The 27,052-nt window shown below is 41.4% G+C and overlaps 2 protein-coding genes across 6 annotated transcripts in view; both read left to right on the top strand.

The window, feature by feature from the left end:
• Window positions 1–27,052, top strand: part of tmem38b (transmembrane protein 38B) — a 173,134-nt gene that overhangs the window by 76,566 nt on the left and 69,516 nt on the right. The window contains exon 7 of one of the 4 annotated variants that reach the window (XM_074617330.1): window positions 21,433–21,584. The exons of the other annotated variants lie outside the window; for them this stretch is intronic. The gene's annotated coding sequence lies outside the window, so the exon portion shown is untranslated. Of the gene's footprint in view, window positions 1–21,432; window positions 21,585–27,052 lie in introns of those variants that run through there. 4 annotated transcript variants of the gene reach the window in all.
• Window positions 24,009–27,052, top strand: part of znf462 (zinc finger protein 462) — a 76,547-nt gene continuing 73,503 nt past the window's right edge. The window contains exon 1 of one of the 2 annotated variants that reach the window (XM_074617244.1): window positions 24,009–24,356. The gene's annotated coding sequence lies outside the window, so the exon portion shown is untranslated. Of the gene's footprint in view, window positions 25,230–27,052 lie in introns of both variants that reach the window. The other variant, XM_074617245.1, reaches the window with a different exon arrangement.

Genomic DNA, 27,052 nt, shown 5'->3' with positions numbered 1-27,052 from the left:
TATGATATGTCGCTGTGACACATCAGTATAAAAGAGATATAAATGTAAATAAAGAAAGAGAGAAAGATGAGCAAAAATTGTAATAATCTTGTTCTTTTGGCGCTCCGTTTAATGCTGGATGACTCTGTTCAGGAAATAAATTTCACAATCTTGTGTGTGTTTTTCTTGTATATTATACATGGAGTAATTATATCTGCCAGGCATAAACCTGGGGGGATCATGTGTGTGTATCTGTCTGTCTGTCTGCAGCTAATCGCGCATACTATTGGACCAAGCAGCCGAATATTTTTTTTGCTCATTTACGACGCCCAAGGACCTCTTGTGGTTACGATGATTAAACATTTTTGAAAAGCCTATTTTATTGAATGTTTTATACCGTCACCAACTGCTGACTGCTCACTTCGCTGGTAGCGAAGTGTGTCCATCACGTGATGTCATTGGGCCCAAAAATATTTTTTCCCATAGACTTATATTGGGAAATAGACGTCTGTAACTCAGCGGATCATTTTGTTTTAGGTGAATCAATTTCCCAGTACGAACACTTGAATAGCCCTTATTTATATCATTAGGTCCTAAAAGTTGTAAAATGCAATAATAGCCGAATCCAGAGTTATTTCCCTTCCTACATTCATGTGAATGAGACCCAGACTGTGACGACAGCACATACTGTGACGACAGCACATGCTGTGACGACCCTGTGACCGAGCCATGTGACCGAGCGGACGCTACTGCGCCCAATGGATATTGAAGATCGCCGGAAGATACAGGTACTTTTCCAGTCAGAAGTCGAGCCATTTTGGCTACATGTGCCACTGAGCAACTTTCATAGGAATGAACGGGGCCCCGCCTCCAACGCTGTATCCAGTTCTCTTAATACATCCGTGGGTGGGAAGGACAATTGAGTGAGATTCAACTCTTCTTTGTTTGGAAGTGGAGATGGAGACACACCTGGCGGAGATCTGCACTCTACTGAGTGCACTTTTCTAGTTCTCTCATGCAAAGCTGAGGCCCTAAAGGTCCCATATTGTGCTCATTTTCAGATTCATACTTGTATTTTATGTTACTATTAGAACATGTTTACATGCTGTAATGTTAAAAAAAAACTTTATTTTCCTCATACTGTCTGCCTGAATATACCTGTATTTACCCTCTGTCTTAAACGCTCCGTTTTAACGCATTTTGACAGAATTGCAACGGAATTGCAACAGAATTGCGTTGCTAGGCAATAGATTGGGTCCATGTGTACTTCCTGTCAGCTGATGACATTCACATACACTGCAATCAGGAATAAACTGGAACACATTTAGAATGTTTACATTTGAAACTGTGTAAAGGGTCTAAATATTGTATATTTGTGACATCACGAATGGACAGAAATCCTGACAGCTTGTTTCAAATGCAGAGTTTCTGAATACGGGCTGTGTGTATTTCCCTGTGGATTGAGTGTTTCAATACTTTCACAGTATTTAGATAGGACTGAAGTCTGCTTTAAAAAAAAAACATGAAAATCTCACTTTTTTATAATATGGGACCTTTAAAATAAAGTATGGACTTTTTACAGAAAAAACCTATGATATGCTTTTGTGATATGATGCAGTAATGTACTACTAATCTACCAAGTAATATATAAAGTTTCTAAATTGACTCCAAATTGAAGAACTACAACATTAAAATGTATGCGTTAGTGATAAAAACAGAGTAATATAATATTCTATAAGAATATAACACTTTAAAAGGAGCCGTTCCGCATTATGCATCATTTTCTTTTGACACTTTAATTTCATTTTGCTGATAATACTTCTGTACTTTTACTTAAGTAACATTCTGAATCCAGTCATGTAATGGAGTATTTTAGACTGTGGTATTTGTAAGGCTGTCAAAGTTAACACAATAACGTGTTGACGCAAATCCAAAGTGACGATACACAAGTGAAGATACTGGTGTCAGATGAAACTATAATATATGTCATTGTTTTGTGTTGTTAATTGATTTTGAATAATAAACATATACATATATTTGCATAAAGCAGGCATATTTGTCCACTACCATGTTGATAAGAGTATTAAATACTTGACAAATCTCCCTTTAAGGAACATTTTGAAAGTATGAAAAATGTGCGATTAATTTACGATTAATCACAATTAGATATGAACAATCATGCGATTAATCGCGATTAAATATTTTAATCGACTAACAGCCCTAATTTGTTCTTTTACTTTAGTTAAAGATCTGGGTACTTCTTCTACCACTGGCTTTTCTCAACATCATTCAAAAGTATTGGTGACCTAACAATAATCATAGCGATAAGCCTTCTCATTCTTGTGGTCCGGTCCTGGACCAACTCAACAAGGTAAGAGATCTATCAGCTGTAGTGGCAAGAGTTTTCAGTCATACAAGCACTGCTTTATGAAAATGAAACAATAAAAACGCTGATAACTGCTCATGGATTGCGCCACAGTTTTGCTCTTGTTATGACCTCCTCTCACAGGAAGTGTCACTTCCTGTATCATATCAGTTCCCACAATTAAACCTTATTATTGTGTACAAACCCCTGACTATTTTCTTTTTCTGCAACACCACAATCGTGACATCTTTAGATACCAATAAAAATTACCTCTACCTGTCGCTGTGACATTCAGCATGGCCGGTCGTCAGATCAATACCTTCATAATGACGCCCTGTGAGGATTTTGATAGAACTGGGGAGGATTAGACTTTTGCAGACCTGTGCTCCAGCTCCAGCTCACTGATTCAGAAGCCACAGAAAAAAGACCACGGCCATAATCCAGATGCAGGCGCTGCAACATTTCACACAGTTTTTCTCAGATAAAATCTCCACCTATACCTGCTGCAGCACCCGCTGTCATTTCCACCCGGTTACATCACCGGCTCCATGTGTGAAACCTGGCTGAGAGGCTCCTGCCATTTGGTCATGCAGAATTAATGAACGTAAACATTTTTTTTTAATGATTTGAGCTGGGGTGTTTGTTTCTGTGTGTGTACTGTATATAGGCTTATGTGTGTGTATGTGTATATATATACTGTGAGGGAGGATGTGGATTATAGCTCTGCTGCCCCTGTCTAATGAGCACAAACCTTAATCCACACCTACCAGCTACTAATTCCTAACCTGACTCACCTCACACTCACTCACAGCGGAGCACTGAGTATCTGTGTGTGTGTGCCTGTGTGTGATGGCAGCATGACAAAGGTTCATATAAGGTGTTAACACCTTAAATTAATGTCAAATTAAGACAGTATATATACATATATGTTCTTGGTTCTTACTTGTGTACTTACTTGATTAAAATTGTCTTTACCAAAAAGAAGAAATTTTAATTTTATTTATTTATCTGCAGAGATAGCGCCCCCTACATTAGTGTTCTCAAAGATAGTGGTAATTCAGCCCCTTCTCATTCCCAGGGCGTCAAATGCTGAGGCTTTGTCACGGCCAGGGTCTGAAATGAACTAAATTTCACTTTCTGCCACTGTGGCAGACAAGTAGTGTCTGCCACTTTTGAAATCTTTGCGCTAAATGAAGAAATAACATTTAAGATCTGATGTCATTCAATGTTCGATATATTAAACATAAAAAACATTATATACATGATAAATAACAGTGTTCGAATTACACCGTACTTTACGTTTGTAAAGTGAAAATGACACTGAACGCTGTGAAAATGGGACACGAACAAACAGTTGATTGTAACGTGAAAGTGAAACTTAACGCACGGAACACAAACAGCGGTCTCCTGGATGGAAGCCCTGTGTTTGTTGGATCCGTCCACCCGCCCTGTGTGTCTCTTTCACTCTTTAAAGGTCCCATATCGTGCTCATTTTCAGGTTCATACTTGTAGTTTGTGTTTCTACTAGAACATGTTTATATGCTCTAATCTTCAAAAAAACTTGTATTATTATATTGATATTCATATTCATATTGATATTATCATTGATAATGATATTGTCTGCCTGAATATACCTGTATTTACCCTGTGTCTGAAAAGCTCCGTTTTAGTGCATTTCAACGGAATTGCGTTGCTAGGCAACAGCTTGGGTCCATGTTTGCTTCCTGTCAGCTAATGTCATTCACATACACTGCAACAGGAAATAAACTGGGCACATTTAGAATGTTTATGTTTAAAACCGTCTAATGGTCTAAATATTGTATATTTGTGACATCACAAATGGACAGAAATCCTAACGGCTTGTTTAAAACGCACAATTTCTGAAAACGGGTTGTGTTTATTTCTCCGTATAATGAATGCTTTGATAGTTTAACAGTACCTATAAAGCACTTAAACCTGCTTTATAATATAAAAGACATGAAAATCTCGCTTTTTAAAATATGGGACCTTTAAACTACGTCACCACAGTCACCCCCGGCACACTTTCTGTATGCGTTTACTGTTGACGCGGATGGGTTTACATTGCAGGTAATGGAAAGCTTGTTGCGTCTCACACAGACGTTAAATTGTCCCTTAAGCGTTGGTAACGAACGCCAACAGCTGTGACACAGCGTCAGTATTTGACGCCTTGGGAATGAGAACAGGCTGGTATATCTGCAACAAGCTAATATTGGTCGATATAGCGGCCTGGACAATTTATCGGTCTAGCTTTACTCCCTATTCCTCTGTATTGTTATTCAAATCAACTTGGTTCAACTTTAAGGTGTACCAGCAAGCAGAGATCACACAAATACATGCCTGCACACACACAGGCCAACGTGCACACACACACACACACACACTGACATCTACACTTTTACTCGCAGACTTCACACACACTCTCACACACACACACACACTCACACTCACACACACATACAGGGGAGCTACACGATCTGCCAGCCGGTGTGAGAACCCTATACAAGTTATCATATCGTTCAGCCTAAAGGACATCCTCTTTGAAAAGCCCCGCTCACAGACACACCATTTTATTTGTCCTTATAATTTCGGCTTACCGCAGCTGACAAGTGTGATGTCCTTTTATACACCGGCTGAGGGGGGGAGAAAATGCTGACATGGACACTTGTCCCATGAATTTCGTGCCAGCGGCGAGAATCTGCTGACGCCGCCGACTGTCTCAGGAAGAAATCTCAACAAAGAAGTGAAATTAAATGCCGACAACTTCTTCTGTGCTTCCTGGAGTTACGCCCCGGCTTTAATATTTCATACCTGCTTCTTGCATATCTTTTTATTGACAACCATGACCTTACTGGAACTGTGGAATCAAGGCAAAAGACAACATAACAAAGTGCCCTCGTTTTTGTGGAGAGCCCCTTTAATTATCCTGAAGTAATAGAGAGCAAATTGGATTATTCGAAATATCCATTCAGACTGTTGTTCTTGAGAGATGCCTCAATTAACATCAGGTAATGTTTACAAATTCTATAGAAACATTTTTTCCTCTTCTTCACTTATCGAGGTAATTTGCCAAAAATTGGTCTATTGACAGCAAACTTCAAGGAGCCCTTACGACCAAACTGCTGAGATTATTAGTTCTGTTTCTCATGTACAAAATCAGTCTTAAAGGTAACCAGTAACCAGTCTTAAAGGACCCTATTTTACCATGTTATTGTGTCTAAGAGACTAAGAGGGACAAAACTTTTTGAAATTGGTCCAGTATTGAGATAGAGCGCTGCAGACAGCAGCTGCAAAACAAGCTGCAAGGGCAAGTGAGCAGCGTCAATGTAACGTTAAGTCCCCTAAAAGTACTTGTTTTTGCCACTGACAGGCTCAGATTGTTAGTAAGTGTTTGACAACATTATGGAAAGTACGGAGCCACCCTAGACCCCCCAGGAGAAGTAACTTGTTCGTAACTCATTCCCTCGAGTTACTTCATAGAGCACTTCATCCAATCATTCCTGACTGACACACATTGCTGATGTACGTAGCCCCCCTAGATGATGTACTTCGGTAAAGTTGGAAAGATATTGACAGATTCAAACTTCCTGGATCAATAACTCATAACCAAAACGTTGTTAAAACACAAACAATGGCTCTTTCTAACCGTAGTAAGGTAGACAACAAGTTACAACATCATTTTAATCAACAAATAACACATAACACATAACACATAACACATAACGTTGGTCTCTATGTGCAGCCGGCGGTGAGGCGAATGGTCAGGGACTGTCTACAAAATGCAACGCCGAAAAGAGAAAAGTATTCAATAACTTCAGTATTATACAGTGTAGTACCACCAAAATTACTTCACACATCAATGATCTCCTCGTAGTTGTAGTAGCACACTTAGTTTGGAAAAATATGCTTTTGCATAATTTTGGTGAATTTTTAATGCGAAAAATATTCAATAACTTCACTTTTGAATTAGTTTAATTAGTTTAAGTATGATCAGGAAGAGACCATTGATGTGTGAAGTGATTTTGGTGGTATTACACTGCATAATACTGAAGATATTGAATATTTTTCCCATTAAAAATTCAAAAGAATTATGCAAAATAATATTTTTTCCAAACTAAATGTTGTAGTACAACCATGAGGAGATCATTGATGTGTGAAGTAATTTTGATGGTACTACACTGTACATTACTGAAGTTATTAATATTTTTCCCATTGAATTCAAAGACTTCATCCACATTGTTGAAATCATCTAAATATTCAGCCACAACATTGAAAATGTTTTAGATAACACGAAGCTACGCTTTCTGTAGTCCAATACAACACTTGTGTTTCCACCATGGATTTATTCCACTATTCCACCGTTGTCTTCCGGCAACACGTCACCCGCGAGATTTCAGAACGAGACATCTCCTTGAGCGAGACTCTGCCCATAAAATGACAGGCAATGTCAGCTTGCCCCAATAGCACCACATTGAAGCCTGTGAGCAGCTGCCATCTACAGCCTGTACCTCAATACAGGACCAATTTCAGAAATTGTTGTCGCTATCAGTCAGTTAGACACAAAAACATGGGAGAATAGGGTCCAGGTTGAAAAATCCAGAAGTTACCCTTTAAGTAATATCATCCCTTCTTTATGCCTGGCTGAAAGAATTTAAAAAAAAAATCTTTCTGAGGCTTCAGCCATAACACAGCAACATGATTCTGCTTTTTATAATTTCACGCACAGTGTATTTTATTACAGGAATGTTTGCTATTAAAACCAAAATCGGAGATATTAGAGATCAGGGAAAAAAAAGCATCACCCAGAACTGGGTGAAGTGAAACAACCAAGTCAAAGAAATATAGGTCACCATGTTGCCTGGGGTCTTGGATTTGATTCCTGAGGTTTGACCTAGAGGAAAAATTCACAAATATTGGGGCTATCATCTCGACATTTCCAAACATGATTGGCAGTTTTCTTGCCAAAAGTAAAAATAAAAATATAATAGAAGAACAATAATGGACGGTTTTCAAAATCCCCTTTGTGGGTTTTCAGAAGACCACAGAAGACCAGTGTTTGTAGCGGTTCCCCCCCTCAGGATGCTGTATGCTTTTCATTTATTTCTCGTGATTGCATGACAGCCTTGGTGGAGAGATGAAGTGTGACCTTGGAGAGAGTGTGGCACCTTGTAGCGCTGTGGGTGCATCAGAGATATCCTGCTCATGTACTGCATCCATCCTAATATGATAGAGGAATGTTATGAATTCATGATTTTATAAAGGAGATGTACAACGTTATTCCCGTGGTGCTTTCCCTCGTGTGTAATGAGAGCTTACAGGGCTTGAATCAAATAGAACTGGAGGGAAGAACTCATCTCAGATCTCACCGAGACAAAGCCTTCAGAGGCTTGTGGGTGGGGAAAAGTAAATCTGTCGTCCTGGTCAATATGCCGAATATACATATATACAGTGTACTGTATATATCAATCTACAGTATACCTGGAGACATACAATATATCTGCTTTGGACCCACTGACTCCCATGAGATGGCTGATCATGCCTTGACAGATCCCACATCAAATATTGGCAACTGACTCTATTTCTGACCATTGCTCTTGGTATTTGAGCACTGAATATTTGGGCTGTATGTTGGTCGGTCCACCACTTTGGTCCAGACTGAAATATTTCAATAACTATTGGATGGATTGCCATGACATTTTAGTGCAGACTTTCATGGTTCACAGACGATGTATCCTAAAGAGTTTGTTAGCACCACCGTGGAGTTGGCATTTGTGGTTTTGAGTGAAATATCATGACAACTATTCAATAATTAGTAAATGTTAGCATGCTAACAGGCAAGATGGTGAACATTTTATCATAGTCACTGAGAGCATGTTAGCATGCAGATGTTAGCATTTAGCTCAAAGCACCACAGCCCCACAGAGCCACTATTGTGTTTGTAGGCACTTTGCCGTACTGGAACACTGTTAGCAGCCTCACGTTGCTTAGAAAACTCAAATATCATTGTGACAGATATCAAAGTAACATCAGAAGACAAACTCACCGTAGACTGTGTATAAGAAGTGGACATAGTTGCCGTGACGTCACCCATTGGTTTGTGGACTGCTGTTTTGAAGCCTTGAGTTTGACATTTTGGCCGTCGCCATCTTGGTTTTTAGTTGTCGCCATCTTGGTTTTTGCCTGTCACCATCTTGGTTTTTGCCTGTCGCCATCTTGGTTTTTGCCTGTCGCAATCTTGGTTTTTAGCTGTCACCATCTTGGTTTTTAGCTGTCACCATCTTGGTTTTTGCCTGTTGCCATCTTGGTTTTTAGCTGTCACCATCTTGGTTTTTGCCTGTTGCCATCTTGGTTTTTAGCTGTCACCATCTTGGTTTTTGCCTGTCGCAATCTTGGTTTTTGGCTGTTGCCATTTTGTTTTTTGCCCGTCGCCATCTTGGTTTTCTGCAACCAGAAGTGACATGAGAGGGTGGAGCTCAGTACAACCAAACGCTGAATAAGCCATTTTAAGCAACCAACATGTTACAATTAACTTTCATGAACTGAAAACACACTGTGAAAGGGTTAAAGTTGTAAGAAGAAAACACAGACAACTCTCAGACCGGACAACGCCGTGGTAGTGACCTGTGACCTTGACTCTAAATGGGACCATAATTTACTAAATGAACATCATGCTGTATTGAAGAAGACTTGAAACTAGCGATTGAGACCATAAACTAATGTTTACAATGTTTACTGAGGTGATAAATCAGATAAGAAGTAGGGTCATTTTCTCATAGACTTCTATACAATCAGAGGAGTCGCCCCCTGCTGGCTATTAGAAAGAATGCAAGTTTAAGGCACTTCAGCATTGGCTACACTTCCCCTGAACCGGAGGTTGCCCACTAACACATAATACGACCAGATTATTATGACGTGCTCTTGTAGCTGTATCTGTAAAGGTGTCATGAGAGAGACACCACAAAGGGTTTGCATAGCTTGGATCCTGTGGGACTTCCAGGGTCCGGTAAGAGTAATGAGTAGTGGCCACACAACCGGTCAGCGCAGTAATGGACAAGGAGGAAAATACAGCAGTGGAAATACATGTGTAGTGTTCCCAGGTGGCAGCAAGAAGAGAAGAGTATGTGAAGCTGGGGGAATAACAGGGGCTGAGACAGGATCTAGAGAGGGTGTGGAAAAACCGAAGTGGTCCCAGTGAGGATGGGGGGCACTTGGGGCCAGGACCTCAACGTTTGGATAATGGTTTCAAGAGAACATCTTTCAAAATCACTGTCAAGGAAAAGCATAGATTTAGAAACAGAGCGCAGAACCCTCAAACTACTAGTAGAAAACTAAGCATTAGAAAGATCATTTCTAATATAAATTTGTTTTTTATATATATATATTTGTATGCAGAGACAGCTGGGCTCTGCTTCACTAGATTTAGCAAACAGCAGGAGGCAGGTCAACATTTTCAAGTATGTTCTCAAAGTCGAGCACATCCATTAGTAACCTGGGCTTTAGTCGCCGAAAGCATTTTAGTCCAAATTTCAACTCCGTGCAATCAGTCACTGGATATGTCGGAACTTATGTGCTTTTGGGAAAGTCAGCCCTTTATGTGCGAGCGTGAATCTCTGATAGATAACGACAGCAAAGAGAGGGCGATTTGAGGCGAATCGGTCCGGAGAAGCAAAGTGAAAAGATGCAAATGTTTCCCTGTGATTCAGGTGTGATTGTTAGCTATGCATGTTGGTGTCTTGTTTGTCTCTCTCCTGCACTCTAAACTCTCCCCGTATTAGTCGAGATGCTTTTAAGGAGGGGCTGACAGCAAAATGGATTAAATGGGGCTTGCTGACGGAATACATATCAAATCTGCGGGCATGCAATTGTGGGCTGCGGCATTTGCGAGGCTTATGACTTCTGCTGAGGCTGTGGATCCATCATGGCTTTCTCTGCTCTCCTCTGCTCCTATTCAGATGTGGTGGAAGAGAGAAGGAGAAAAGGGGAAAGAGCTCTTGATCACCTGCTTTGTCTGAAGTGAGTCACCTTGCAAATATATGAATAGCAAATGCAGGAAAAGTAATCTGGAGGCACACTGGTACATCCTCCTATTTGCATACCTGCCAGCCCCTGTAGTTAGCTCCTGCATTTCAGGACTTGGCACCTCAAATACGCAACGGTATGCATATATTTTCTTCCTTTTTTTATAGAACTGTGTCTCTCTCTTTTTTCCATCTCGCCTTCCTTTGTCTCCTTCTCAATCCTGTCCATCTTTTCCCCTCCTCTATTTGCTTTCACCCACCCCTCCACCCCGCCAACCCTCACTCATCCCTTTCCCTCTGTCTCCCTCAGACATCAGGGTGTATTTCCCCCCCGGCAGGATGCATGACAGGGGAGCAGGTGGAACAGAGAGCAAATGACAAATCTCTCTCCCTCCATCTCTCCCACTGTCCTGCCAGAGGCCCTCCTCGGCCTTCCTCGCTTCCTTGCTTCCTTCCTTCCTCCCTTCCAGCATCCTATCTGACCACATTGATATTCAAATCTGCCCAGGCTGCATTCCACCTTCTCTCGCTGTGAAGGTCTCGCCAAACCAGCAAGAGAGAAAGAAGGTGGGCTAATGTCCCCACCCTGATTCTTAATCCACAGCTAGACATATGAAAATGACAGAGCACATGCTGCAGGTGGTGCTCTGCAGCAGCCCACTATGGCCTATAAGATCTGTGATGAAATAAGATTAAAAGATTGTGAGGCTGCTTAAGTAAGAAAATGGTCCATCTTGTTTTCTTTCCCAAACTTGTGTGGACATTATGTGTTGACGCTGCTTTTTGAAAGACACAATCCCCAAAGAGAAATGGCAGAAGAAAGGGAGAGAAGACTGTTTGTTTGCCTGTTGTTATTGACATGGTCCCACATGGCATGCAAGTGGAGCCAACGTCTCACATCTGGCCATGAGCTATCATTATCTTTGCCTTCTCCTCTCTGATGAATCTGCCCCAGCTCCTTGCTGGGGAGCTGGGCTTTATTTAATGGGCTCTTTCAGCCGTGGTTTGCTAGGCGGAAGCCTCTTACAAACCCATTTAAAGAAGGGTCTATGGATTTCATGGCTCCCCGGGCGCTCTCTCCTTCTTTCAATAAGGTGAAGTCCAAGGCTTTATCCATCCGTCAATGGGCCAGGGGAACGGGTGGATGCAGCAGTTTTTAATCCTAGAGATGCCACTGTCCACTGTATGCTTGGCTGTTCCCTGATAGGAGGACCTCCTCGCACACAGCCCTCACCTGGGGGACTTTTTAGTTCCTGTGGCAGGGCAGATTTATTGTTACACAGATGGGGATAAAGTCTGGGCACCTTGGACACTGCCCTCAGACAGAAACGTAGATAAAACGACGGAGGGAGAGACGGAGAAAGAGGAGAATCAGATGGTTCAGTAGAAACTATGAATAACAAATTCAAATACGTAAGCTTGACACAACACCTTTTATTCATAAGATGTAGCTCAAAGTGCTCCACATAAAACGGCATTTAACAAGACCAAGAGTCTACAGCAGGGGTCTCCAGGGGTCTCCAGGGGTCTCCATGTACATACATTTGATAACACAGTCACTTTGTAAATCTGCTTGAATTTCTATCCAATCAAAGTCACGGATATCCCGCCCCCTTCTGACACAAAATTATTATTTGCCAGTCAGCTGTGAATTAAAGGAGTTAGGCTGCAGTGACAAAGTAACATTAGGAGATGTTAGCAGGCTAGCAAGCGCACACCAGATTTGACAATGACCGCAGAAGATGTAACGTCAAGCACCACTTCACCAAAGTCTACAGCAACCTTTCACGGGACTTTCCGGCTGGTAGCAGTCTGCAAACAGAGAAGGTAAAGGAGCTGAAAACAACGCTTAAAAGTCAACAGTCTCTGTTTACCAAACAGACGAAGACGGCCAACGTAGCAACAGAGGCTTCGTTTAGTGACGTACATCCTAAAGAAAACACAAAAAGCCCTCTGTTTATGGCGATTGTAATAGAGGCGATGACTGCGGTGGCTTAAACATTATTAAAAAAACATAAAAGTAAGACATAAATTATGTCCACTACTGGCAATATACAGTACAACTTGGTGACCCCTAATCTACAGACCCCTGGTCTACAGCCATGCAAAGGTGCTTTGAGCTAAATGCTAACATGACAACGCTAACATGTTGATGCTAAGCAGGTATAATGTTTTACATGTTGTCACCGATTCTGTTTGTGATTTTCATAGACAGGATCTCAAGGTGCAGCCGAGTGGGGAGAGAGTGTCCGGTTTGGGGACCTCAGAATTGCATCGCTGCTCTTTGCAGATGATGTGGTTCTGTTGGCTTCATCAGAGCGTGACCTTCAGCACACACTGGGGCGGTTTGGTGGGTGTGAAGCGGTCGGGATAAGAGTCAGTACCTCTGAGTCTGAGGCCATGGTTCTGTGCCGGAAAACAGTGGACTGTGCCCTCTGGGTGGGAAGTGAGTCTTTGCCCCAAGCGAGGGAGTTCAAGTATTTCGGGGTCTTCTTCACGAGTGAGGGTAAAGCTAGCGAGATATGGACAGGCAGTTCGGTGCGGCATCTGCAGTTATGCGGGCTCTGTACAGTACCGTTGTGATGAAGAAGGAGCTGAGCCGAAGGCAAAGCTCTCGATTTACCAGTCCATCTACGTTCCAACCCTCACCTATGGTCATGAGCTTTGGGTAGTGACCGAAAGAATGAGATCACGGATACAAGCGGCCAAAATGAGCTTCCTCTGTAGGGTGGCTGGGCTCAGCCTTAGAGAGAGAGGGTGAGGAGCTCAGACATCCGGAGGGAGCTCGGAGTGGAGCCGCTGCTCCTTCACAACGAAAGGGGCCAGCTGAGGTGGTCCAGGCATCTGATCAAGATGCCTCCTGAACGCCTCCCTTTGGAGGTTTTCCGGGCACGTCCAGCTTGATGAGGAGAGGGACATCTGGAATGCCCTGCTAAGCCTGCTGCTTCTTCGACCCGGCCCCGGATATACGGAAGAAAATGGATGGATGGATGGATGAATGGCTGAATGTTCACCATCTTAGTTTTGCGTCTTAGCATGCTAACATTTGCTCATGATCACTGAATACAAAGTGGCTAAGGCTAATGGGAACGTCACTAGTTTTTTAAATTTTGACCTGATGGTTCAAGATATCAAGACCTCACAATCTCAAGACACTTTATTGTCATTCTAGGTGTACAACAAAATGACTTTTGTTCATTTCCAGTGACAGCAACAGTAGAACAGGATAAAAACAAAGTTATAAACAACTATATAACTTATTGTCTTATGGTGGTGCTGGATGAAAGGTCCGGGGAATCATATAAGTTATTACAATTCATCCTGAGGGAAACATGAATGTCTCTACCAAATTTCACGGCAATCCATCCAATAATTCTTGAGATATTTCAACCTGAACAACATGGAGGGCCAACAGACTGACATTGCCATCCCCAGATGCTAGCATGGCTAAACATGAAAACTGAATAAATAGTTGTACACAAACTAAACAAATGATGTTACCGCTTTATGTGCAAAACTCAGAGTTGATAAATTCTATATCGACAGAGAAGAAGCATCACAATATCAAATAATAAACTGCAGTTTGAGAAAACCTGTATCTTGACATCATCTCTTCTTTCTATTATACCAAACACAAAAGGCTCCGATCATTATCAGGCCCTATTCTATTGCAGTTTACAACAATAAACATGGAAAAGAAGGCCTTAACATTTTTAACAAAAGAGTGCCATTTGTTACTGCCCGTTCATTTGACCATCTTTCTCTACCGCAGCCACTGGCATACAAATGAAAGGCGTAGTAGGTGGGGAGTGATCGATGTATGATTCAGTTAGTTAGAAGCAAATAAAATGTGGTCAATTTCTGCCCTTTGATAAATCAGGGGTGAGAAACATCCACACCTCTCTTGGAAATAAAAAGTATTTTCTATTCTCAGTCTCTTGACTGCGCCCCAGAGAATTGCAGGGCAGTGGTTAATGGCATTATCAGAGGCAATCACTTCACTGAGGTCAGGGAATGAGGACTTGAAAGCAATAAAATTCCCCCACGATGAGAAATTATCCGCCGGCACAGACACACAGGAACACACACATGCACACGCAATGGTATTTCTATTGTGCAAAAACACATGGCAAAGCACTTTGTAATGAATTAGATCTGCAGAGAACAGTGTCGTTACATGTTGAACATATTGTCAACTGCAGGAAAGTGAATACAGCAGATAAAAGACATAAAGTGCTACTCATTCGGCCAGTCAGTCCACCACTTTGGTCCACATAGAAATATCTAAACGACTACTCTGCTATGAAATGTTGTACAGACGTTCGTGGTTCCCAAAGAATGAATTCTAATGAGTTTGGTCATCCCGTGACTTTTTATCTTGCATCACCTGCAGGTCAAAGTTTTCAATATCTCAACATCTACAAGATGGATTGGCACACGATTTTGTACAAATATTCATGGTTCCCATGAATCCTAATGATTTCATAAAGTCACCATGAAGTTGAAATTTGTGGTTTTGAATGAAATGTCTTGACAACTGTTGGATAGATTGCCATGACATTTGGTAGAGACGTTCACGTCTCCCTTCGGAAATCCAATACTTTGGTTTATGACCAAATACCTGCAAAACTACAGACATTCCCATCAGCTTCAGCTCTACTTTGTATTTAATGCTAATTGGAAAATGTAAGCATAATGAAGCACGAGCGTTAAGTTCAGTCAGGAAGAAGATTCTTTAGCATGCTTAGGCCTGTAGTTTATTTCTCATACTCCCTGCCATTCACACCCCTCACACATGTTCACCATGGATGTATAAAGAGAACTGGATACAGCGTTGAGGCAGGCTCCTGTTCATTCCTATTCCTATGCACAATGTAAGAAAAAAACTGACATTGCAATATTTCTTTCTGCTATACTGTATATTGCAACGTGAAAAAATACAGGAATATTCACCTTACCCCTTTTGTCAGCTACATTTTAAAGTTGAATGTATCAATATGGTGCACTTTGAGAGTAAAATAATCATATCAAGAGTTGACTTGTTGGTGATCTGAGAAGAATAAAAAGTATTTAGACGTACCCATTTGTCTGCAAACAGTCCAAGTGTCCAGCTCGCTCCTCCACAACCATCAGCACCATCAGCCCCAGAAAAGCAGTCACAGTCAGTCAACCTTGAGGGAGACGAGACATAAGCAGGAGTGGCAGAGCAATCCCTCAGCCCTTTAGAAAGGTGATACACCCAGTGAAAACATCTACGGATTTCAATATGATGGCTAAATGAGCTGTTGACTGCATATACGCAAATCACTGGGCAGCCTAAAGCCACGTTGGTTCTGTCATGTCTGGGCCATTTCTTTAAAGGTCCCATATTGTAAGAAGTGAGATTTTCACGTCTTTTATATCATAAAGCAGGTTTCAGTGCTATATAAATTCTGTTAAAGTATCAAAACGCTCAATCCATGGAGAAATACACACAGCCCGTATTCAGAAACGGTGCCTTTGAAACAAGCCGTCAGGATTTCTGTCTATTTGTGATGTCACAAATCTACAATATTTAGACCATTTCAAAGTTGTAAACGTAAACATTCTAAATGTGTCCCAGTTTATTTCCAGTTGCAGTGTTTGTGAATAACGTCAGCTGACAGGAAGTAAACATGGACCCAAACTGTTACCTAGCAACACAATTCAGTTGCAATTCTGTTGAAATGCACTAAAACGCAGCGTTTCAGACAAGGCGTGAATACAGGTATATTCAGGCAGCCAGTATGAGGAAAATAAAGTTTTTTGGTTTTTTTCCATTTAAGTATGTAAACATGTTCTAGTTGAAACATACATAAAATACAAGCATGAACCTGAAAATGAGCACAATATGGGACCTTTAACATTTCTATACAAGACTGCATCGAAGGTTCAAATGTTAAAATGACTTTTAGCTACCTTGATGTGTATGTGTTGCATTTGTTAGGTGCTGATTGAAGTGAGCGAAAATGCATATTTGTCAACTGTTTTTTTCCCTGAAGGTCAGTGGAAATGAATTGTAATGTCATAAAATGTTTTTTAGTTGTCGTCTGATAAAACAATATATAACAAGTTGCTCTTAATAACTAAAGATGCTCTATAAATAGGATGATTAGGAACATTTTGAGTATTCATATTTGAAGGGGAAACGGCAGCGTTTTTAAATCTTGAGAGTAAAAAAAAGAAATGCTCACTCTCAGTTGCTTGTTTTTGTCTGCCATCACGAATTGTTGTGTTCCACAAAATATATAAAGTGCTCCCATTTAAAGCTTAGATTGCTGAAAATGCTTTCAGATTACACAGCAGGTATATGTATTGTTCATTGTGCTATTTTGATATGTACTGTAAGTGCACTGTAATGACTGTACTGCCTGTTCTCTTTTGATTTTGTCACTTCAAACTTACAAAAATCCAACTAAATAAAGGCTCAGAGACAACCTGAATGACTGTTTTCACTCTAGACAGCTCGGATTCTGCTCATAGGTCCTGTCATTACTTGTTGTAGATCATCTTTGTCCATATTTGCATATTCCTGTTTGGAGTTGTGGGGGAGCTGAACCCAGCATGCATTGTGAAGACGGCAGGGAAACATGCTATGCAGGTCTCTCTAGTCTGCAGGGTAAACAAACATATAGACCTACTCACCTGTGGGCAACTTAAGGCCTCAAATTCACCTGATTTGCATCCGGAAGACACGTAAGCACAAGAAGAACATGCAAACTAGGGATGCTCATTTTGAAAAATGTTCTGAACCGTTAACTGTCAAGATTGATGCCTCGCATGCAGCGGTGTACCAGCTGCAGGAGCACAACAGATATTGGTTGACGGGAGTCCCCAGTTCACCGTCCGGGAGCGTTAACTTAGCAGCCACGATGCTGCGTGTAGTGTCGCAGACATGCTGCCACTTTCCCAGTGAAAGTCTCCACCGCACATTTAGTTTAGTTTAGCAGGTTGTCAGCTGTGTGTCTGCCCAGCGTAACGATACTTTGTCTGCCCGGCATAACTTTAGCGAGTGACCAACAAACAGTGTGTGCATTTGTGCTACGTTAGCAGCTCTAGCATTGCCGGAGGCTTCGTGTTCGCTGCCGCACACGTAGTCTGAGTAACTTTAGTGAGTTTCCAACAGACCGTGTGTGTGTTGGTGGTGAGTGTGAGGTTGTTGGTGGCGTTCTAGCTGTGATCGTAGGTGTAGCAGTGTGTGTACAGTTTATTTGTCGGTGAATAAATGCTACTAAACTACAACTCCTCCACTCCGCTCAAGAGAACCAGAGACCGGAGCCGACTTCCTGTATCCTGCAACTCCGGCTCCGCCTCTTAAGGTGGACTGTTAAGGTGGACCAGCTTTTCTCCTTAATTAGACGAGTCGCTCCTCTGAGCCGCTCAGCTTTTGAGTTAATTATTAACATTTCTTTTAACCGTTTTAACCGATAGCGTTAATCGGTTAAAATGCTTAATGTCGGTTAACAGTTAAACGGTTAATTATGGACATCCCTAATGCAAACAATCAAATTTCACACACATGGTCAGATCCAAGTCTGTTTCAGACGCCCGAGCAACCATTTTCTGGTAATCCATAAAGACATGTGGACATTTTATGAAGCATTTCTGACGAGTTAAAGGGGCTTATCTAAATGAAATAGTAATTGAAGCATTAATAATTCATGATCATTTCTCCATTTAGGCACATGCCATGACAATTTGCTGGATGTAACATCTCCAGTCTGAAAGTCCTCGCAGACAGCCGCCGCCACCGGTTTTATATTCCCATTTTTTATGCACAGTTATACTTGTGTTTTGTAATTCAAGTGATCTCTCACACAATGTAATTTTTGGGAGAAAAGGCAATTCTGGAATTCTGGTGTAGATACTGATGAAAGAAACAATAATATGTATTGCCATTTCTTTCATCATAATCTCAGAGAGAAAAAAAATCAATTTCAATTAAGAAGACACGTCAAAGTCTGTCTAACTATTGAAGGAATGCCTTCGTGCTGCTGTCTGTCTTACCTGATAGTATAAAAACACACTAGAGCTGAATTCTTATTGTGTATGTATGGGGTTGTCTGTGTTTTATGAGGGAGAAAAGACAAAGAGATAAAAAAAAAAAACAGACAACTTGCAGCACGATCACACCTTGTAGGTGAAGATGGTTGTCCATGAAAACTCACACTATCAGGGCGACGATCATTTTATATCCTTGTTTCTCCTCTGTCCCATCTCTCCGCTGGCACAGTGGTGGACCTCTTGTAATGTTCGCTGACCCGTACGGGACTCTGCTGTGTCTCAATTCCAGTCTTGGGAACTTTTCAAGAAGGTGCATTTGAGTTCTCACCAGCACCACAGGAAAATATCTGCAGTATAAGAAGGTCCACATTTTAATTAACCTCTCAGGTGCCACCCATTTAAAAAAGGCCAGTGTGTAATATTTTGTGTGTGATCTATTTGCGGAAATGGAATATAATATTCATGACTATATTTTCATTAGTGTGTAATCACCTGAAGCTAAGAATTGTTGTGTTTTCATTCGCTTAGAATGAGCCCTTTGTATCTACATAGGGAGCTGGTCCTCTTCACTGAATCCGCCATGTTGCTCCTTGTCTAGAAGGAGGCTAAATAACACTCCACACTTACGCTACATTTTGGGGAGGAAAAACTGTCATGGCCATTTTCAAAGCGGTCCCTTGACCTCTGACCTCCAGATATGTGAATGAAAATGGGTTCTATGGGTACCCACGAGTCTCCCCTTTACAGACATGCCCACTTTATGATAATCACATGCAGTTTGGGGCAAGTCATAGTCAAGTCAGCACACTGACACACTGACAGCTGTTGTTGCCTGTTGGGCTGCAGTTTGCCATGTTATGATTGGAGCATTTAAGCATTTTTAATGCTAACTGCAGTACCTGTGAGGGTTTCTGGACAATATCTGTCATTGTTTTGTGTTGTTAATTGATTTCCAATAATAAATATATACATATATTTGCATAAAGCAGCATCTTTGTCCACTCCCATGATGATAAGAGTATTAAATAGTTGAAAAATCTCCCTTCAAGGTACATTTTGAACAGATTAAAAATGTGCGATTAATTTGCGATTAATCACGATTAAAGCTGAAGTAGGCGAGATTGGAGCAAATATGAATACATTTTTTATAAAACATTCGCTATATCGTGACAGTAGTACATGAAACAGGTAAAATCATGTGCCTCTGTGTCCTCCGGTGTCCTCCTTTGCTCCTAACGGCAATATGAAACAATATTATGTTACGTTAATGCCTATTTCTCTCCTCAGATGTTTTCAGAATCATCTTGTAGTGCACGGTTTAGCTGTAAAATGAGAAAGTTTGTGACGCCGCCGCCGCCATTGTGAAATCTGGTGAAGGAACGCCAAGTTCTGGTCACATGACCGGAGCACAGCCAATAGGAACGCTCTCTCAATGAAATGACCTGTGATTGGTCAAAGTCTCCTGTCACGGGCTAGATTTTCTAAAGCCTGAAAACAGAGCCATGAGGAGGAGCAGAAGTCTAGTTATCTCTCAGAACACTTGAAATACAGTATGCTGAAAGGTTATTATGGAATTTTTGCCCAATGATGCCAAAAATATTCTGCCCACTGCCACTTGAACTATGGACAATCATGCGATTAATCACAATTAAATATTTTTTATCGATTGACAGCCCTAATTTTTATACACGAACATCTAAAGAAATAGTTAACTGAAGATGCCTGTTGTTAATTAGGAATATAATTTTCACCGTGGAATGGTGACACATGAATATTAATGCATCCAAAAAAGTCACTGTCCACCTTCTAAATCTGTACAGCACCCCCCACCGCTCCCGCTCTCCCACCCACCGCTCAGACCATCTGAATCCCTGACGACTGGTCTGTTTTTAGCCGCGCTGGATGGATGGAGGCCTGGCACGGTGTGCGGGGGAGGCCGGACCAGTGGGGATGTCCTGGTGCAGTCTGTCCTCTGCTGTAACGCTGGACTCCCGGCCATCCCATATTAATCAGATTTGCCGCAGCAGCCATATGTCCAAGCAGCGTGATAAACCCCCGGCTGCTATACCTGGCACCCACAGGACGCACTGTCAACACTGTGTGTGTATTTCACACGAGACATTCCTTCAAAGATCTGTTGAGACATCAAAAAAATTTAATTGGCATCAATATTACATGTATTTTTGTGTGTTTTTAATTTTCTTGAAGGTGCTCTGAGTAAATAAAAAAAAAAGCATGGCTGAAGAAAAGGGCATCAGAGGCAACCCTGAAGGAGGAGGAAGTCATTTTTGGGCCAAGTGATCATTTGGAAAAACATGGGGCTACGTACGTCACTGCAACAGGAGAACTGGCACTATGGACCTGCATTTAAAAAAAAAGCTCATTCCTGTTTCCATCTGTCACCTTATGCTTAACAGCACATTATATATTTCATATTCTCACATTAGGTTTCACATATTATAGACACTGTTTAACAGCATTGTTGAGGATCTACAGTAGCCCTTGCATTAGCACTAGTGACGCGGATAGGAGGTCGGTGATACAGAGCGACTGGATATCATTTCTTATGTGAGGCTTTCTATTAAATTCCACACAAAAAAAATGCATCCCACAATCCATAATTCATAACTGAATCTCGCAAGAGACAACACACCAACACTTGTCAAACATGATTAACTACGTCTGTATCTTACACAAATTTAATTCCTCTCTGTGTCTCTGCCTGTAAATCAGAGAACAATCACCAGTGAGCCTGCTCACAAGATTTGTGACTGAGGTTTTTTCAGGTGTCACAGACGGGATTATCAGGTAAAAAAAATTATTTTAAATCTGTGATTCAAACATTTCTGAATGAATAAAAATGTGCTGTTTAAGTGAAAACTGTGCAGAACAGCTCACATGCTTTTTTGTTCTAATGAGGGCAGATGTTGTTATTGCCATCTACTGTCTGCAAAAGACAACAGAAAAACATTTCACTCACACAGCAGTGTACATCACACAGATCACCGTCATTACTATGAAGTATTAAAGGTCCCATATTGTCAAAAGTGAGATTTTCATGTCTTTTATATCATAAAGCAGGTTTAGGTGCTATATAAATACTGTTAAATTATCAAAACGCTCAATATACGGAGAAACACACACAGCCCGTATTCAGAAATTGTGCGTTTGAAACAAGCCGTTAGGATTTCTGGCTATTTGTGATGTCACAAATATACAATATTTAGACCATTACATGGTTTTAAACGTAAACATTCTGAATGTGTCCCAGTCTATTCCTGTTGCAGTGTATGTAAATAACATCAGCTTACAGGAAGCAAAACATGGACCCAAACTGTTGCCAGGCAACGCAATTATGTTGCAATTCCGTTGAAATGCACTAAAACGGAGCGTTTCAGACAGAGGGTGAATACAGGTATATTCAGGCAGACAGTATGAGGAAAATAATATTTTTTTTAACATTACAGCATATAAACATGATCTAGTAGAAACACAAAATACAAATATGAACCTGAAAATGAGCACGATATGGGACCTTTAAGAAATAAACATACTAACATTTAGATAAATATAATGTTATGTATTAGTATGTGTTTTATTATCTTTCCCCATATTTCTGCAAGACAAATAAATACATCCTAAGCCCAATGTAACTTTCAATGAAATTAGAGCTGCAACGATTAATCAACTATCAAATTAATCACCAACTATTTTGATAATCGATTAATCGGTTTGAGTAATTTTTTAAGAAAAAACGTCTCTGATTCCAGCTTCTTAAATGTGAATGTTTTCTGGTTTCTTTCTTCCCCTACGACAGTTAACTGAATATATCAAAACAAGTCATTTGAGGGCGTCATCTTGGACTTTGGGAAACACTGATTTTTTGCCATTTCTGTCATTTTATAGACCAAACAACTAATCGATTAATCAAGAAAATAATCGACATATTGATCGACAATGAAAATAATCGTTAGTTGCAGCCCTACTGTAATAGAGACAAATACTGTACTGCAATTTCACAAATTCTTCTGTCTATCGGGAATAGGGCTGCAATGAACTTTTATTATTTTAATTTGTATATTTTCTTCTTGAAAAATCGCTGAACTCTGAAGTCTAAATTCTCTGATTGCAGCTTCTTAAATGTGCATATTTTCTGGTTTCTTTACTCCTCTATGACAGTAAACTGAATATCTTTGAGTTGTGGACAAAACAAGACATTTGAGGATATCATCTTCGACTTTGGGGAACACTGACTTTTCACCATTTTCTGACATTTTATAGATCAAAATAACTAATCGATTAATCAAGAAAATAATCGAAAAAGAAAATAATCATTCGCTGCAGTCCTAATAACCATACTGGCATTTAGATAAATATATTATTATGTATTACTATGTGTTTTATTATTCCTTTCCCATAATTCTGCAAGACAAATAAATACATTATAGGCCCAATATAACTTTCAATGAGCTTTATTGTGAACTTAAAATCATGCATTCAGCTGCAAGAATTAAAGATCAAACATAAGGTCAGTTATGAATAAAAACAATAAATAATAAATGCAAAAAAAATGCCCAAAAGAAAAAATCTTTTAAAAAAGAATAGTTTGAGTGTATGAAGACAAAAGAACTCATGAAATTGACATCATATCAAAATATGTCTTACAGTGCAGTAATGTGACATGGACACATAATAATCTGAATATATATGAAGTGCATCATGCCATGGCAATAATAAGCATAACCAACACGTGTTACATTCTTTCCAACAAAAGCCATCAGATGTTCTCAGATGACATTATAGTCGCTCAATCATGCAAGGTTCCTCCTCGCTGGCTGCCCACCCTCCCATGTGTGCCCTTCTTCTTCTTCTTAGCCGCTCAACCCCCACCAACCCACCATCACCCACCTCCCACCCATCCTCACACTGACATACATCTGTGCAGGACCCTGCACCTTTTGTCTTGGGCTCCCTCTTTGTTAGCAGCTGGTGGACAGAGCAGCAGCCTGCAGCAGCAGCAGCAGCAGCATGTCTACTTTACAGTAATGACAACATACTGCGGCCATTTTTATTTTCTCAATGAGGGACACAGTCAATATATTTATGTTCTTATGTAAAAATGTATTGTTTGGATTTTTATTTGAATAAATATGGGGGGGGAGTGTAATTATGATAATTGGATGGAGATGGAGATGGAGATGGAGGTAGTGCTGAATAGGACTGGTGCTTATTATTATTATTTTTATATTTATTTATTTATTTTATTGTGAATGTATTTGGATATATTTATTTTATTATGAATGTATTTTGATATATTTATTTATTTTATTATGAATGTATTTTGATATATATATTTGTGTTAATCAAATTGGGATGTGTAACAACTTTGTATTAACACATCTATCTATGTATCTATCTATCTATGTGTGTTGTTGTCTGGTTAGAAGTGTGAAGCAGCATCATCATCACCACCAAAGTGAACTGCAGATAACCCCATGACGTGGCACACGCACACGCACACAGTATGGAAAGCCATATATAAAATAGCCGGAGCCGGCATCATGTATCTGCTGGTGGTCTGAGCCGCTGATAAGGGCTTTAGCAGCTGATCTGACTTCAGTCTGGATAGATGAAGGATGAGCTTCTCACACGCAGACGTTGTCCATCCTGCTGCTGCTGATGCTCCCTGCTCGTCTCGTCGTCGTGGTAAACTCTTGTGCACCCTCTGGTGCTTGCTAGTCTCCCAAACTTCTTTGTGTAGCCCGCTTTGCAGATTGTCTTCCTTGTCTGTGTGGTGGTTGCTCATTATTCAGAGACAGACGGATCTCAGGTCATCTGCAGCTGCAGCGAAGGAGAAGCAGGAAAGATGGCGATCATCCATTAGACCGACCGGGCGCACGCATGAGATACGAGGACAACTTTTGGGAGGATCGCTTGAGGAGAAGATTGTACCAGTGAGTTTTTTCATCATCTTTGCTACTAGATTTCCACAGTTTCGCCACAGATTGTCGTCTGGGTCTCTCAAGGTCTGCGAGAACGTTAGGTATGGTAGATCATGGGAGAGCCTCGTGAATGACCTGGAAAGAGCTGATCTCTCTTCCTCTCTTCTTCCTCCACCAACACCTCCACCACCTTTCTCCTCTCAGTCCAGCCGACTTTAGGAGAGGAAGCCGGGGCTAGATTTTCAGTGGCTCCATGGCAGCCAAAGTCAAGTGGGTCTTCTCGCTTCAGCCCGGTTAATAACCGAGCCGCTTTCTGTGTCGCCTTTCGGTTTGTTGTCAAAGTGACACAAGAAGGAAATGGACGCGGCGGTGCACCGAGACACCGAGAGAGACAGAGACACAGAGAGGGTCGCCGTGCGTGTTTCTGGCTGCACCGGAGCTGGACTGTTGTGTTATTCTGACATGTCTGATCCGGCTGGTCGGCTGGCTGCTGGCTGTGCGTCCTACCTCTCTCTCTCTGTCTCTCTGTCTCTCTCTCTCTCTCCGGCCGTGCGTGTTGTTGCGCGGTAGCTTCATGGAGAAGCCATTGCACGGATTGCTCTCCTCTCCCAACACAGCCTCCATTAGCGACACAGCTAGAGGAGCTGACATAGTCCAGTCACTCACACACACACACGCACGCACGCACACACTATGAGAGCCATGTCCAGTGTGAGGAGGAAGCTATATGTCTCTCCTCCTCCTCCTGCTGCTCCTCTCTATTTAAACATTAGGAGTCCTCAGTGTTGGAGGTGTCCTGATGGTGGAAATGGTGGCTTCATTTATCCTCTTATTGCCCCCCCTGCACTGTTTGGATGTTATTTGCTGTCACTGGTCTCAAGTCAGGTATGTCAGAGAGCTGCTAGTAGAAGGGCTTCACCATAAAATGGAGGAGAGCTCTCCAAGGAGAGCCCTGGAGGAGTCAGACAGACAGGCAGGAACAAAGGTTGTGTTCATACATGACATGGCCACAGTCTTCTCCTTCTTCTTCTCCTTCTTCTTCTTCTGCTTTTTTCAGCTCGGAAGTTGCTACAGGAAGCAGAAGAACTCTGAAGTGAGGTCCTTTAGTAGGGGCTTTCAAGGTTAACTTTCATTTTGCATGATTTAAACACAATGTGGCTCGTACTGTAGGTAGATATTTTTGTGTGTGAGATTTAGCAGATGACACTTTTAGGGACATGCAGGCTTTGTGATTGTGATGGCTGAGGGACACGTGGATGAGACAGGAATTTCAATGCTGAATAATGCAGTGTTTTATTTGGCCGTGCAGGTAGTTAATGTTCAACGAAGTGCTCTCAAAACTCTCTTTCTTCTTCTTCTTCTTCTTCTCCGTCTGTGTGTGTGTCTGAGGGTGAAGTAATGGCTGCAGATCTTAGAGGAAGTTCTCCAGATGATTTTTGTTTTGGATGAGTTTTGGGGGTGAAATGATCTGTTATCTACACACTCTGTGATGGCTTTAAATTGAAGTGTTTATATAGTCTAATTATTTGCACAGCTGTTTCGTTGGGTGACACACACTTGACTTATTTGTCTTACTTGTTTCAAGTATATTCAAATACTTTAAAAGTTATGGATTTATTACAGTGCAAGCCCCGTGTTGTAATGAACCCTATGTCCACTGTGCACCTTTAGGGTGACTTCTCACACGTTATATCCTAAAGGTGTCTGTTGACCAGCCCGTCAGCACAGAGAAGGAGGTGTGTTTGCAAGCTGTATATAGTGTGTTCCTGTGTGTGTGGCTGTGTGCGACGCTCTGCAGTTCCCCCTGGCCACTGTGTGAAATCTTGCTGACAAGGAGACTGCGAGCTTGACACACTGTGCTGCGACAATGCCGGGGCAGAGAAGAGCAATCAAAATGGTGGCGATGCTCCTTCTCCCTGGCGTGGCAGCAGGGCAAACAGGTTCTCGAGGAGGAAGGAGGGTGATGTAGAGGACAGGAATCTGCTGCCGTCGACACATTTGGTCTCGCAGATGGGTGGCGATGGATACAGTCTGGTGGTGACAGTGGATGGATGTTTCTGCGAATGAGCCCAGTGATATAAACTCTGGATGGGATTGTGAGGTTTCTTTCTGGGGGTGCTGATGCCATCATGCCGTCTATTATAGAGTTCCTCTAGTAACTTTCACACACCTGCAACACATTCTGGACTCTTTCTGAAGCTCATTCGTGCTGCTGCGCTATGAACTAATCTGTGAGCTCAGGTTTTCAGTTCAACTCACCAGCTAAGGTCATGGGGGTCAGGGCTGTTTGCTTTTGCTCTAGCAGAGAAGGTATTGCTAGTTTTATAGTAGAGGCTGGATTACTAACAGTATAGGGAACTGCTGCCGGGGTCCCCCAGACTCTCAGAGGCCCCCAAAGTCCCCAGGTTCTCTGTGTGGCAATTATTTAGTTGTAATTACATTAATTACACATGGTACTATACACCACTGAAGTATTTAAAAAATGAAAAGCTCAGGGCCGAACGCTGGCTCCTGCGTTTTTAAACCGATCCTGAGGCCCCGTCTGTCTTATAGATGGGTCTAAGCAGAAATGATGAGTCAATTATTCAATTGAGGATTTGCTTCTTTTCTCTGATAAAACAATATACTGTATATATAAGAAGTGGACGTAGTCACCGTGACGTCACCCGTTGGTTTGTGGGCTATGGTTTCGAAGCCTCGAGTTTGGC

This window comes from Sebastes fasciatus, chromosome 19 (genome assembly GCF_043250625.1).
Source record: "Sebastes fasciatus isolate fSebFas1 chromosome 19, fSebFas1.pri, whole genome shotgun sequence".
NCBI lineage: Eukaryota > Metazoa > Chordata > Actinopteri > Perciformes > Sebastidae > Sebastes > Sebastes fasciatus.
Note: the sequence above shows the minus strand (reverse complement) of the source record. Positions and strands in the feature narration are given on the sequence as shown.